This window comes from Mobula hypostoma, chromosome 18 (assembly GCF_963921235.1).
Source record: "Mobula hypostoma chromosome 18, sMobHyp1.1, whole genome shotgun sequence".
Taxonomy (NCBI): Eukaryota; Metazoa; Chordata; class Chondrichthyes; order Myliobatiformes; family Myliobatidae; genus Mobula; species Mobula hypostoma.
In genome coordinates this window covers 19,730,150-19,745,000 of record NC_086114.1, presented here as the reverse complement: position 1 = coordinate 19,745,000, position 14,851 = coordinate 19,730,150, and the positions used below count along the sequence as shown (strand labels likewise).

At 42.8% G+C, this 14,851-nt stretch overlaps 1 protein-coding gene across 1 annotated transcript in view; it reads right to left on the bottom strand.

Moving 5' to 3' along the window:
* Positions 1–10,444, bottom strand: part of LOC134358370 (PH and SEC7 domain-containing protein 1-like) — a 179,616-nt gene extending 169,172 nt beyond the window's left edge. Inside the window, exon 1 of the mRNA XM_063070518.1 lies at positions 10,383–10,444. The gene's annotated coding sequence lies outside the window, so the exon portion shown is untranslated. The remainder of the gene's footprint in view (positions 1–10,382) is intronic.
* Between the last annotated feature and the right edge of the window lie 4,407 nt (positions 10,445–14,851).

Here is a 14,851-nt window from a genome sequence, read left to right as displayed (position 1 = left end):
GAGAGAGAGACAGACAGGCAGAACAAGGGAAAGAGAAAGTAAAAGAGGGAGCAAGAGAGTAAGAAAGATAAAGAGAGAGAAATAGAGAAAAAGTACGGTTTGAGGAAGTGGGAGAGGGAGAGAAACAGAGTGAGTGAAAGAACAAGGAAAAGAGAAAGATAGAGAGAAAAAGAGAGACAGAGCAAAGGAGAGAAAGAAAGAAAGAGAGAAATAGACAAGCGAATAATAAAAGCTTCTCAAAATTACCCAATGCACCTACAGTACATTTACAACAAACTAAAAATCTCTGCTCAGAGCTTTTAAGTAAAAAGTGCCCATAGATTACACACACTCACATTCCCAAAACTCTTGTCACTGCATTTCCCTCTGTACATGCCTCCTGTCTATTGATCAGATAGCTCACTGGTGCAGGACAGAGCCACAACAGCTCTAGATCAATCTAAGCTCTGTATAAAAATTACGCTAATAACAGAGGTCGATCTATGTTGGTGGGGAAGGCTAGGGTTATAATTCAAATTTGGTAGGTGAAGGAAAGAGGGTAATTCATCATTACTAAATGACAATGATATTTATCTTAAATGGCAAGGGCCCCAATTTTGTCTTTTAACATTCAAGGCACAGAGGCATTGCTGTGAAATCAGGCATTCATTGCCCAATATTAACTGGCCTTGAACTGAGAGGGCAGGAAAGGGTCAATCATGGTGCTCATGGTAAGGAGTCACATGTGATACTGGGTAAGTCAAATGGGTTTCCTTCCCTAAAAACATTAATAAACCAGATGGAGTTTTTTTTTAAACAAACATTGCCTTTATACTCAGCGGCTACTTTGTGAGGCACCTCTTGTACCTAATAAAGTGGCCATTGAGTGCATGTTTGTCGTCTTCCACTGCTGCACCCCATCCACTTTAAGGTTCGACATGCTTTTCTGCACACCACTGTTGTGAGGTATCGTTACTTAAGTTACTGTCACCCTCCTGTCAGTTTGTGCCATTATGTCCTTTCTCCTCTGACATCCCTCATTAACAAATTGCTTTCATCCACAAAACTGCTACTGACCGGATTTTTTTTTTTGTTTTTGTTTCTTTGTTGTGCATGAACATGCCAAGAGATCGGCAGTCTCTGAGATATTCAAACCACCCCGTCTGGCACCAACAATCATTCCACAGTCAAAGTCACTTAGATCACATTTCTTCCCCATTCTGATCTTTGGTCTGAACAACAACTGAACCTCTCTACGGTGTCTGCATGCTTTTACGGATTGAGTTGCTGCCGCATGATTGGCTGTCTAGGTATTTGCCATTACAAGCAGGTGTACCTAATAAAGAGGCCCCTGAGTGAATAGTCACCATTACTAGATTTATTTAATAAATTAAATTTAAATTCCCCCAGCTGCCATGCCTGGATTTGAACTCATGCCTCTAGATTTCTGTTTCAAACTTCTAGTTTATTAACATAGAGACGGCAGGGAGCAATACAGTGAAGAGAAAGGCCCTTCAGCCCATTTAGTCTGTGCCAGCTATCAAGCATCCACTTACGCTGATCCCGTTTTATTCTCCCTGTATTTCCAGTAACTTCCCTTCGATTCAACCACTCACCTACACCCAGGTGGTAATTTACAAAGGCCAATTAATCTTCCATCCTGCACACCTTTGGGGTGGGGGAGGAAATTGGAGGACCCAGGGAAAGCATATGCAGTCATGGGGAGAACATGCAAACTCCCGCACAGGCACCACCTGACTGAGGAATGACAGTGTAGCGGTTAGCACAACGCTTTACAGCACCGGTGATTAGAGTTCAATTCCCGCCGCTGTTTTACGTTCTCCCGATAACTGTGTGGGTTTCTTCCGGGTGCTCTGGTGTCCTCCCACATTCCAAAAACATACGAGTTAAGGTTAGTAAGTTGTTGGTGTGCTACATTGGCACCGGAAGCTTGGTAACACTTGCAGGCTGCCCCCAGCACTTGCTCAAACTGTGCTGGCTGTTGATACAAAACAATGTACATCGATGTTTTGATGTACATGTGACAAATAAAGCTAATCTTTAAACCCAAGTTATTAACGCGGTGAGACCCCATTTCTACCAACTGCATCACTGTTCTGCCCACTGTTATCAGAATCGGAATCAGGCTTAATATCACCGGCATATGTTGTGAAATTTTTTTTGTCTTTGCAGTAGCAGCACAATGCAATACATAATAATAAAGAAATCTGTGAATTACAGTAAGTATATGTATTAAATAGTTAAATTAAATAAGTAGTACAAAAATAGAAATAAAAAAGTGGTGAGGTAGTGTTCATGGGTTCAACGTCCATTCAGAAATCGGATGGCAGAGGGGAAGAAGCTGATCCTAAATCACTGTATGTGTGCCTTTATGCTTCTGTACCTCCTTCCTGAAGGTAGCAATCAGAACAAGGCACAATCTGGTGATGGGGTCCTCAATGCTGGATGCGCCTTGAGCTACAGCAGTGTATGACATTACTATAAAACAATATTTTGATCACAATTTTGTTCCCATATTAAAAACAGTGAGGATGGATGGTATGCTACTGACTGGCTTCCAAGAGGACCACAACCTTGACGTAGGGTTTGGAGGTTTGCATGCCTCAATGATCCAGAGAACTATGTTGGCTGGGGTCAGACCACTCTTGGCTCTTGGTAGGGTCACCCATGCCAAATATGTGAAAGAGTAGAGGCCAGACTAAGAGTGGTCCACTGGTCCTCCAGATTTGATGGTTCAACTCAGGGCTAACAACTCTGACTGGTAAACAAGACTGTAAGGGAACCAGCAATGAAGAATCCTCCTACCTCTGTGCGCGACAGTATTCCTGAGTCTCCACCCGGGACTTGCGTGACTGACAGTAATGAAAACCGTAGTACTGACACAATGAAGGAAACCCTGAACCCCACCTCACAGAGATGGAGGATTTTCATTGCTGTCTTTGATGTCACCAGCGTAACAGGCAGCAGGTACCACCGGGTGGAAAGTGTATGCCTGAAGGCAACTACCAAAGTGAACGGCCTCACCTTCAGTATGAGACAGGCAAACATTCGTGAAAACCACAGACAGTGAGAAATGGCAGACCTGCATTTCTATAGCACCTCTCACATCCCAACATCCTTTACGGTCAATCAAATAATTCTGTAGTGTAGAAGCTGCTATAATGCAAGAAATATGGACTATAGTTTGTGCAAAACAACACCTAGTTAATCTGTTAGAGTAGAAACCATAGAAACTACAGCACAGAAACAGGCCCTTTGGCCCTTCTTGGCTGTGCCGAACCATTTTCTGCCTAGTCCCACTGACCTGCACACGGACCATATCCCTCCATACACCTCCCATCCATGTATCTGTCCAATTTATTCTTAAATGTTAAAAAAGAACCCGCATTTACCACCTCGTCTGGCAGCTCATTCCATACTCCCACCACTCTCTGTGTGAAGAAGCCCCCCCCTAATGTTCCCTTTAAACTTTTCCCCCCTCACCCTTAACCCATGTCCTCTGGTGTTTTTTCTCCCCTTGCCTCAGTGGAAAAAGCCTGCTTGCATTCACTCTATCTATACCCATCATAATTTTATATACCTCTATCAAATCTCCCCTCATTCTTCTACGCTCCAGGGAATAAAGTCCTAACCTATTCAACCTTTCTCTGTAACTGAGTTTCTCAAGTCCCGGCAACATCCTTGTAAACCTTCTCTGCACTCTTTCAACCTTATTTATATCCTTCCTGTAATTTGGTGACCAAAACTGAACACAATACTCCAGATTCGGCCTCACCAATGCCTTATACAACCTCATCATAACATTCCAGCTCTTATACTCAATACTTTGATTAATAAAGGCCAATGTACCAAAAGCTCTCTTTACGACCCTATCTACCTGTGACGACACTTTTAGGGAATTTTGTATCTGTATTCCCAGATCCCTCTGTTCCACTGCACTCCTCAGTGCCTTACCATTAACCCTGTATGTTCTACATTTGTTTGTCCTTCCAACGTGCAATACCTCACACTTGTCAGTATTAATCTCCATCTGCCATTTTTCAGCCCATTTTTCCAGATGGTCCAAGTCCCTCTGCAGGCTCTGAAAACCTTCCTCACTGTCTACTACACCTCCAATCTTTGTATCATCAGCAAACTTGCTGATCCAATTTACCACATTATCATCCAGATCATTGATATAGATGACAAATAACAATGGACCCAGCACTGATCCCTGTGGCACACCACTAGTCACAGGCTTCCACTCAGAGAAGCAATTCTCTACCACCACTCTCTGGCTTCTTCCATCGAGCCAATGTCTAATCCAATTTACCACCTCTCCATGTATACCTAGCGAATGAATTTTCCTAACTAACCTCCCATGCGGGACCTTGTCAAAGGCCTTACTGAAGTCCATGCAGACAATATCCACTGCCTTCCCTTCATCCACTTTCCTGGTAACCTCCTCGAAAAACTCCAACAGATTGGTCAAACATGACCTACCACGCACAAAGCCATGTTGACTCTCCCTAATAGGCCCCTGTCTATCCAAATGCTTGTAGGTTCTGTCTCTTAGTACTCCCTCCAATAACTTACCTACTACTGACGTTAAACTCACCGGTCTATCATTTCCCGGATTACTTTTCGATCCTTTTTTAAACAATGGAACAACATGAGCCACTCTTCAATCCTCCGGCACTTCACCCGTAGACAGCGACGTTTTAAATATTTCTGCCAGGGCCCCCGCAATTTCAACACTAGTCTCCTTCAAGGTCCGAGGGAACACTCTGTCAGGTCCCGGGGATTTATCCACTTTAATTTTCCTCAAGACAGCAAGCACCTCCTCCTTTTCAATCTGTACAGTTTCCATGGTCTCACTACTTGATTCCCTCAATTCCATGGATTTCATGCCAGCTTCCTTAGTAAATACAGACGCAAAAAACCTATTTAAGATCTCCCCCATTTCCTTTGGTTCCGCACAAAGCCGACCACTCTGATCTTCAAGAGGACTAATTTTATCCCTTACAATCCTTTTGCTCTTAATATACTTGTAAAAGTTCTTTGGATTACCCTTCACTTTGACTGCCAAGGCAACCTCATGTCTTCTTTTAGCCCTCCTGATTTCTTTCTTAAGTATTTTCTTGCACTTCTTATACTCCTCAAGCACCTGATTTACCCCCTGTTTCCTATACATTTCATACAACTCCCTCTTCTTCTTTATCAGAGTTGCAATATCCCTTGAGAACCAAGGTTCCTTATTCCTATTCAATTTGCCTTTAATCCTGACAGGAACATACAAACTCTGCACTTTCAAAATTTCCCCTTTGAAGGCTTCCCACCTACCAATCACATCTTTGCCAGAGAACAACCTGTCCCAATCCACGCTTTTTAGATCCTTTCTCATTTCTTCAAATTTGGCCTTCTTCCAGTTCAGAACCTCAACCCTAGGACCAGATCTATCCTTGTCCATGATCAAATTGAAACTAATGGTGTTATGATCACTGGAACCAAAGTGCTCCCCTACACAGACTTCTGTCACTTGCCCTAATTCGTTACCTAACAGGAGATCCAATATTGCATCCCCTCTAGTTGGTCCCTCTATATATTGATTTAGAAAACTTTCCTGAACACATTTTACAAACTCTAAACCATCTAGACCCCTAACAGTATGGGAGTCCCAATCAATGTATGGAAAATTAAAATCCCCTACCACCACAACTTTATGTTTCCTGCAGTTGCCTGCTATCTCTCTGCAGATTTGCTCTTCCAAGTCTCGTTGACTATTGGGTGGTCTGTAATTCAATCCCACTAATATGGCCATACCTTTCCTGTTTCTCAGCTCCACCCATAAGGACTCAGTAGACAAGCCCTCTAATCTGTCCTGCCTGAGCACTGTTGTAATATTTTCCCTAACAAGCAATGCTACTCCCCCACCTTTCATTCCTCTGCCTCGATCACATCTGAAACATCAGAACCCTGGAATATTAAGCTGCCAGTCCTGCCCCTCCTGTAGCCAAGTTTCACTAATTGCTACAACATCATAATTCCACGTGTCAATCCACGCCTTCAACTCATCCACCTTCCCCGCAATACTCCTAGCATTGAAATATATACACCTCAGAAGATTTTTACCACCACTCACAACCTTTCTGTCAGCGGATTTGCTTAAACTTTCAGCATCATTTATTTTCACCCCAGCCACACTGTCAGCTCTGGCACTCTGGTTCCCATCCCCCTGCAAATCTAGTTTAAAGTCTCCCCAATAGCACTAACAACAAACCTCCCTGAAAGGATATTGGTCCCCCTGTGGTTCAAGTGTGTGGTAGAAGGTGCTTGGAAAATGCTGCCATGGGAGTGGAAGCAAATATAATGGTAGTATTTATTGGGTTAGTGGGAGGATGGGAAAGGGGTTCATTTTGCTGTTTTATTGTGTTGTTTTTGTTGTTGCCTGTGTTGCCCTGTGGGAATACCGTGGCACGCTATGCTGGCGCAGGAATGTGTGCTGATTCTCGTGGACTGCCCCCAGCACATCCATGTTTCGACGTACAGTACATGTGACTAATCAATCTGAATCTGAACATGAATGTGTGGGGAATGGAGGGGTAGGGATCGTGTGCAGGCATAAGAGGTTTCGTTTAACTTGGCATAGTGTTCGGCACTGACACTGTGGGCTGAAGTGCCTGTTCCTACACTGTACTGTTCTCTATGTTCTACGTTCAGCACAGCATGGAAACCAGGCACCCCCCTAAGGGCTTCCTCCGGGTGCTCCGCCTTCCTCCCACTTTCCAAGCACATACGAGTTAACGTTAGTAAGTTCTGGGCATGCCATGTTCGCACTGGAAACGTGGTAACATTTGGGGGATGCCCCCAGCACATGCTCGGACTGCGTTGGTCAATGACGCAAAATAACGTATATCGATGTTTTGATGTACGCGTGACAAATGAAGCTAATTTTTAAGCCCAGATTTAAACCCCGTCAATGCTTCTCACTCTTTCAGTCGAGCAGCCAGCATAATCAACAACCCCACCCACCTCAATCTCTCTTCTCTCTGCTCCCATCGGGCGGAAAATACAAATGCCTAAAAGCACGTACCAGCAGGCTCAAGGACAACTTCTAACCCGCTGCTATCATGCTCTTCAATGGACCTCTTGTACGATGAGATGGACTCTCCACCTTCCAATCCATCTCATTAAGATCTTACTGTTTAGCTGCAGCGCATTTTCTCTGTAGCTTTTACACTTTATTCTGCATTGTTATTGCTTTACCTTGTTCTACCTCAATGTATTAATTTGATCTGTGTAAACAGTAAGCAAGACAAGCTTTTCACAGTATCATGGTACAAGTGGCAGTAATAAACCACTCCCTAGACCAACATTCTGTTTCAGTTATGAGGACTGGAGATCAATGTTAGCAGGGACATCGGAGATAACGCTTCAGCTGCTCTTCACACACATCAGAATACAGGCAGGAAGTCGAGCTACTGCACCAAAAATAGTGCAGCATTTCCTTTGCACTGCACTAAAATACCACTCTGGACTTCTGTACTCAAGACTAGAGTGGGATTCAAACCCATCTTCACCTGATACAGGATAAGACTGTTGGTCACATAGGGAAACCTCACAAAGGAAACACCTCCCCTGTTAAAGCAGCCAGAGATTTACGCTTGTTTCATAAATATTCTAACCTGAGTGTTGTGCAATAGCTCCAAGGGCCACTGATATCTAGGTGAGAATGAGCAGTGTCCGGTGTGTGTAATAATTGATCATTTCTCCAGAACAGGAATCACCGTCCCTGCTCCCTCCCTCACCATTGTGTCAAAACACCAAGTTCAAGCTTCATTATCCACTTCTAATTCTTTTCCCAAATCCCCACACTTTGAATCCCACTAAGGGACATTTGTAAATGCCTGTTTATGTTAGCAATCCAAGTTAAAGAAACAAGTCTGAAGATTTACAGCTCCTGTCGCCCAGGTTTGATCCTGTCCTTGGATTCTATCGCTGTGGAGTTTGTGATTCCCTGCGAATGCATGAGTTTCCTCCAGGTCTCCATCCCATGTCATAGGTTAATTGGTCACAGTGCATTGTTTCTGATGTGTAAATTGGTGATAGAATCTTGAAAGGGTTCATGTGAATGTGGAAGGGAAAAGAAGGGATTATTGTAGGTCTAGTGTAGGTGGATGATCAACATGAACTCGATGGTTTGAAGGGCCTTTTTCTTTGCTGTGTAACTCCATGTCTCTAAAACGTATCGTGAGAAAGCTGGAGTCTCACACACAAACACACACACACACACGTATAAAGGGAGATGAATTATCATTAATGCAGACCAGCTATAAGGTTTTATTTCCCTGACTTAGCCATACCCTCTGAGAGGAAACGGTTGCCATTGAGAAATTTAAGCACAAGGGGACAAGTTCCCTGAGTACAGGACACTCGGAATGGAAGGACATCCCTTCAGAAAGGAGATGAGGAGTAATTTCTGTAACCAAGTGTGGTGAATCTGTGGAAGCCAAATCATTGAGTATATTTTGTTGATCAATTTATTTATTGAGATACAGTGCAGAATCGGCCCTTCGAGCCACACTGGTAAGTAAACCCCTGATTTAATCCAAGCCTAATCACAGGAAAATTTACAATGACCAATTAAGCTACTAATCAGTAAGTCTCTGGACTGTGGGAGGAAATTGGAGCACCTGAATGAAACACACAAGGGGAGAAAAGGAAGAACATACAAACTCCTTACAGGCAGCGGTGGGAATTGAACCCAGGTCACTTGTACTGTAAAGCGTTGTGCTAACTACTACGCTACCGTGTCGTCTCTGTAAGGTCGGGTTTACAGGTTCTTGATTGCTAAGTGTGTCAAAGGTTATGGAGAGAAGGCAGGAGAATGAGGTTGAGAGGGAAAATAAATTAGCCATGATCGGATGGTAGAGCAGATGTGATGGGCCAAATGGCGTAATTCTGATCCTATATCTTATGGGCTTACAGTATTTTGGAAAGATTGAACATCTGTGCACAATGTGTTGCACAACTACAGGTGTGACTTTGAGCACAGAGGCAGAATGATGGATTTCCCAAGAGAATAAAATGGCTTTGGCTCTAACTCAAGGGTGCACAGTAGTATACTGTTGGCACAATCGCTTTACAGCAGCAGCGATCACCGGTCAGTGTTCAATTCCTAACGTTGTCTGTAAGGAGTTTGTACATTCTCCCTGTGGCCATGCAGGTTTCCTCCAGGTGCTCCTCTTTCCTCCCACATTTCAAAAGGATGTACGGTCAGGATTACTGAGTCATGGGCCACGGGCCACGCTTCGTAGGCTTCAGAAGTGTGATGACATTTGCAGGCCGCATCCAGCACAATTCTTGCTAATTTGACTTGACACACAATGACTCATTTCACTCTCCGTTTTGACGCTTCAATGTACATGTGACAAATAAAACTGATCTTTCTAATCGTTCTTTCAAGTTTTCAGGAAAGTTGCACTGCAGGGACTGGCTGACCCCTCACTTTGTCCTGCAAGGTCTCTGTCTGAATTTCAAGCAATACTTTATACTTTATGCTTTATTGTCGCCAAACAATTGGTAGTAGAACGTACAATCATCACAGCAATATTTGATTCTGCACTTCACACTCCCTGGATTACAAATATTAAATAATAAAGATATTAAAAATAAAATAGTAAATATTAAAAATTTAAATTATAAATCATAAATAGAAAATAGACTAATCAGAAGTAAGGTAGTGCAAAAAAACCGAGAGGCAGGTCCAGATATTTGGAGGGTATAGCCCAGATCTGGGTCAGGATAAAAGCCACACCTAGATAAAAACCCACAGGGGCTAATTTAAACTCTGGACAGTAAATCCCAACTCGCAACCATTCATTGACTGGAATGGGAAATGAAAATATCAGGATTTAGATGAGGAAGGGACCTAACATGTTCGCATTGATCTGATACCGTGAGTGAGAACCACACACACTAGAATGTAGCAGGAATGTTCAGAACTCATACGTTACAGGACCGTTTGCAGGGATTTGAACTTGCTGCCCTTTGGAGTGGCACATGTGAAAATCCTTGGGAGTTTCGTCATGAGTAAACAAATCTGCTATGCATTAGAACATCTGGCAGATGTATAAGAGGAGAGACAGTGTTAACAACAGTGGGTAGAAGGCTGTTGACTCCCTCCTCTGGGGCAATCTTTGTGTCAAGTGAAATTAGCAGAGGAGTGGGGATGACTGGATGAAGTGGATCAGGCCATGATTGAATGGTGGAGCAGACTAGATGGGCTGAATGGCCTACTTCTGCTCCTATATCTTATGGTGTTAAACTCGACAGGACATCAACAGAATTGTTACTGCGCTAACAGGAATCCGTTGATAACCTCACCCTTTTGCAGCACCTACCTTGTAATCGCATAATTTCCCTCGTGACCCCTCTCCTTTCAGCATGCATCACACAAGCCTTTATAATGCTTCCCCCTAGAAATAACAAAAGAATTTTTGTGTCAACATTCAGATTTTGCTGACAAACAGATTGGAGTCAGAGATCTCCTGAAAATTCATAAAATAACCTAATGGTATATAACTTTCTTCCCCATCCCCCCTTCTCACGTTTTTCATTCCCATTCTGGCTCCCCTCTCACCTTTTCTTCTGTCCTTACCTGCCTACTACCTCCCTCTGGTGTTCCTCCCGCTTCTCTTTCCCCCATAGTCCTCTCTCCTCTTCTATTAGATTCCTTCTTCAGCCCTTTACCTTTCCCACCTATCTCCTCCAATTTCTCACTTCAACCCCTTTCCCCCCACCCACCTACCTTCCCCCCTCACATGGCTTCATCTATCACCTTCAAGCCTGTACTCATTTCACTTCTCCCCACCTTCCTATTCTGCCCTCTTCCCCTTTCTTTCCATTCTTGAAAAGGGTCTTGGCCCAAAATTTCAACAGTTTATTCTTCTCCATAGATTCTTCCTGGCCTGCTGAGTTCCTCCAGCGTTTTATGTTGCTTTGGCATGAAAGGGTAACTCAAGCAGATTCATCAACAGCATTAGGAAGAGAATTGGGTAAATTCTTAAAGGAGGAAAATTGGTTGATCTATGGAGATAATGCAAAACAATAGAGCTACTGGCAGTGCACATAGTTCCCACTAACTTAGTTGCAAGAGAGGCCATTCACCCATCATCCTCACTTCTTGGAGGAAACTATCAATTAGCCCCACTCCCACAGTCTTTCCTCATACCTCTGCAAAATTTTACTTCACATTTGCCTTTTGATAGTTCATTGAATCTACCTCAGCATATCGTTAATAGCTTGTGGAATGATTTTTTTCTCTCTTACATTGTTTCATTATCTGGTTTCATTATTAAATTACGCTCATTCAGTAAAATTTGACCTTTTTTTGGTGCATAGAAAGAGGATACAATAAGTGAAACTGCTAATCTTATTATGATTTTGAGCACGTTGGAATGCAAAGAAAAAAAACTGCAGGAAATTTGAGCTGTAAACAGAAGATGTCAGGAATACTCAGCAACTCAGGCGACATCAGTAGAGAAAGAAATGAGTTCATGTTTTAGGTTGGTGACTATTCAACAGAACATTTCCAGCTGAGTATTTCCAGAACTTTCTGTTTTTATTCCTGCACTGACTGTGGTTGTTTCTCAGGTGCAAATCTCTCTTCCACATGTGGGAAAGAACTGGGTGTGAGGACCCTCTGTCAACCTACCAATTTTCTCTTTTTAGGAATTTACCCAATTCTCTTCTTAATGTCATTGGTGAATCTGCTTGAACTACTGTAAGTATGAGGTCAAAGGAATGGAAACGGAATCACAACCACCTTACACATTAGCCTCAATACCTTTGTGCTGATAGATTAGAGAAGGATTTGGATGCATACTTACGGAGAAAGACTTTATGGCATGGTATAACTCAGATGTGTAAACTGCACTTGTTCTATAATGGAGAGTTCATAAAATGTGCTGTATTTGATTGAGAAAAGAGTTACAAAGATGTCAAGATGTGCCCACTGATGAGTGATCCTTGAGCAAAGGGACATAGCTAAAAGATTAGGGATGGCCATTGAAAACTGAGGTATGTACAAACTTTTCCTTACAAAAGTGGAGCATGCTCAGCCCACAACTTTCATTCCATTCATTTGACTGTCTTGTGAACCTCCTTCTATTCCTGTTCATTTCAACCCATCAATAAATTCTTCTCTTCCTCTCTTCCTCATGTGTTTATCTATGTACAGATCATCAACATTTTGTTGTGATCAGTTTCAAATTCTCTCCATCAGCTGGGGTGAGATTTTGCCTGGATCCCATTTTGGACTAATATTTATGCTGTCATAATATTTACAGGACTTCATTTTGAACTCAATTGAAAATGGCAAATTTTGTACAAAATCAAGAAAATCAAAATGACGGCTGATGCTGGAAATCTGAAATAAAAACAGAAAATGTTAGAAACAGTCAGCAGTTCAGCCAGCATCTGTGGAAAGAAAAAGAATTGTTTCAGCCAAGGACCCTTTGTCAGAATGCCTCTCAGAATCAGAATTAATATCATCGGCATACATCACTAAATCTGTTGTCTTTGCAGCAGCAGTACAATGCAATACATAATAATAGAAAAACACTTGAATATATATAGAGGCACTATAATGAGTCAACCTATAGCCGGGTAAGTGATGACTCCTTCCTGTTAGACTGTTTGAAATAACTTATTTTTTATTCTTTCTTACTTCTCTTCTAATATTTGTATACCTGTGTACTTTTAATGTTACTGTGACACTGTAATTTCCTTTGGGATCAATAAAGTATCTATCATTATATAATAGTTAAATTAAATACATTAGTAGGGCAAAAATAGAAAATAAAGAGTAGTAAGATACTCACTCAATGTCCACTAACAAAGCAGATGGCTGAGGGGAAGAAGCTGTTCTTGAATCGCTGAATATGTGCCTTCAGGCTTCCTGATGGTAGCAATGAGAAGAAGACACGATTTGGGTGACGGGGGTCCTTAATGATGGATGCTGCCTTTCTGTGGCAATGCTCCTTGAGATGTCCTGGATGCCGGGGAGGCAGGTGGGTTTCCTCTCGCTGCTTCAGTTTCCTCCAGCACACCAAAGATGCTCGGGTTAGTAGGCTAATTGGTTACATGGATGTAGTTGGGCAGTGAGGGCTCATTGGGCCAGAAAGGCCTGTTACCATGCTGTAATCTCTGAATAAAATTAAAAACTATGTCCTGTGAAAGTATGCGAATGGCAACAAACTTGAACCTCAACTTGAAGTATCCTTGGACTATCCATTCCCTGCCATGGTATTGCCTAGTTTACTCTCTTCACTCCTCAAGCCCTTGATTACCCCAACCTCACTGTATGATCCATTCCACCAAAACAAGATGATTCAGTGTTCAAGGTTTGCCTGCACACTGAAGAGACCGACGCTGGACTTGCTGAGGTTGAGGGCAGCACAGTGATACAGCCGGCAGAGCCACTGCTTCACAGTGCCAGAGACCCGGGTTCAATCCTGACTTCTGGTGTTGCCCGTGCAGAGACTGCAGCTTCTCCCTGTGACTGTGTGGGTTTCGTTCCAGTGCGCCAGTTTCCTCCCACATTCCAAACACATGCAAGCTGATAGGCTAATTGGCTGCTGTGAACTGCCTCTTGTGTTCAAGTGAGTGGCAGAATCTGAGGGGAGTTGAAGAGAGCATGAAGAGATTTAAAAAGTAGGATCAAGGATCAGGGATCAACTTCATTCACTATATACAGCCTTGGTGTGTTGGTCAGGGGCAGCATGCGATGAAAACAACAACATCCAACAACTATAAAGAATAAAGAATTATATAAAAATAAAGGTAAAGGTTAAAGTACAGATATGGAATAAAATGTGTATAGATACATAAATAGTAGCATGTATTTAAAATGTGGTTTAAATTGGTTATAGTGCAGTGCAGTGATGAAGGTGATAGATGGCCAGAAGGGCCTCTTTCAGTGCACAGGATCGAAATAAGCCACAGAAAGTTGTAAACTCAGTCAGCTCCATCATGGGCATTAGCCTCCCCAGTATCCAGGACACCTTCAAAAGACGATGCATCAAAAAGGCGGCATCCATCATTAAGGACCCCCGTCGTTAAGGAACTGTCCTCCTCTCATTACTACCATCAGGGAGGAGGTACAGAAGCTTGAAGACACACACTCAATGATTCAGAAACAGCTTCTTTCCCTCTGCCATCAGATTTAGGAAACCTAGCACATTTATTTTTCCTATATTTACACACTTAGTCCAGTGGTCATAGAGCATACGGATCCCTTCCCTGCAGAAGTCGGCGTATTGGACCTCCAGAAGGTGGTCCACAGCAGGAGTGATTGATAAGTTTGTGGCCTAAGGCAGAAGGAGATGAGTTATTAACTTCAAACCTTCCGCATTTTCACTCAAAGAGTTGAACTGTACGTGCATGTAATGAAAGCTGTATAACTCATCTCCTTCTACCTAAGGGCACGAACTTATCAATCACCCCTGCTGTGGACCACCTGGAGGTCCAAGATGCTCTCGTCACATGCACGTGCAGTTCAACTCTGAGTGATAATGCAGAAAGTTTGAAGTTAATAACTCATCTCCTTCTACCTTAGGCCATGAACTTATCAATCACCCCTGCTGTGGACCACTTCTACAAAGAAGGGACCCATATGCTCCACGACCGCTGGACTAAGTCTGTACATGTAGGAGGGGACTATGTTGAAAAATAAATGTGCTAGGTTTTCTAAAATTGACTCCTTCTACCTTAGGCCACAAACATATCAATCACCCCTCATATTGTAATGTACTGCTACGTAAAACAAATTTCATGACATGTGCAGGTGATACTAAACCTGATTCTGATT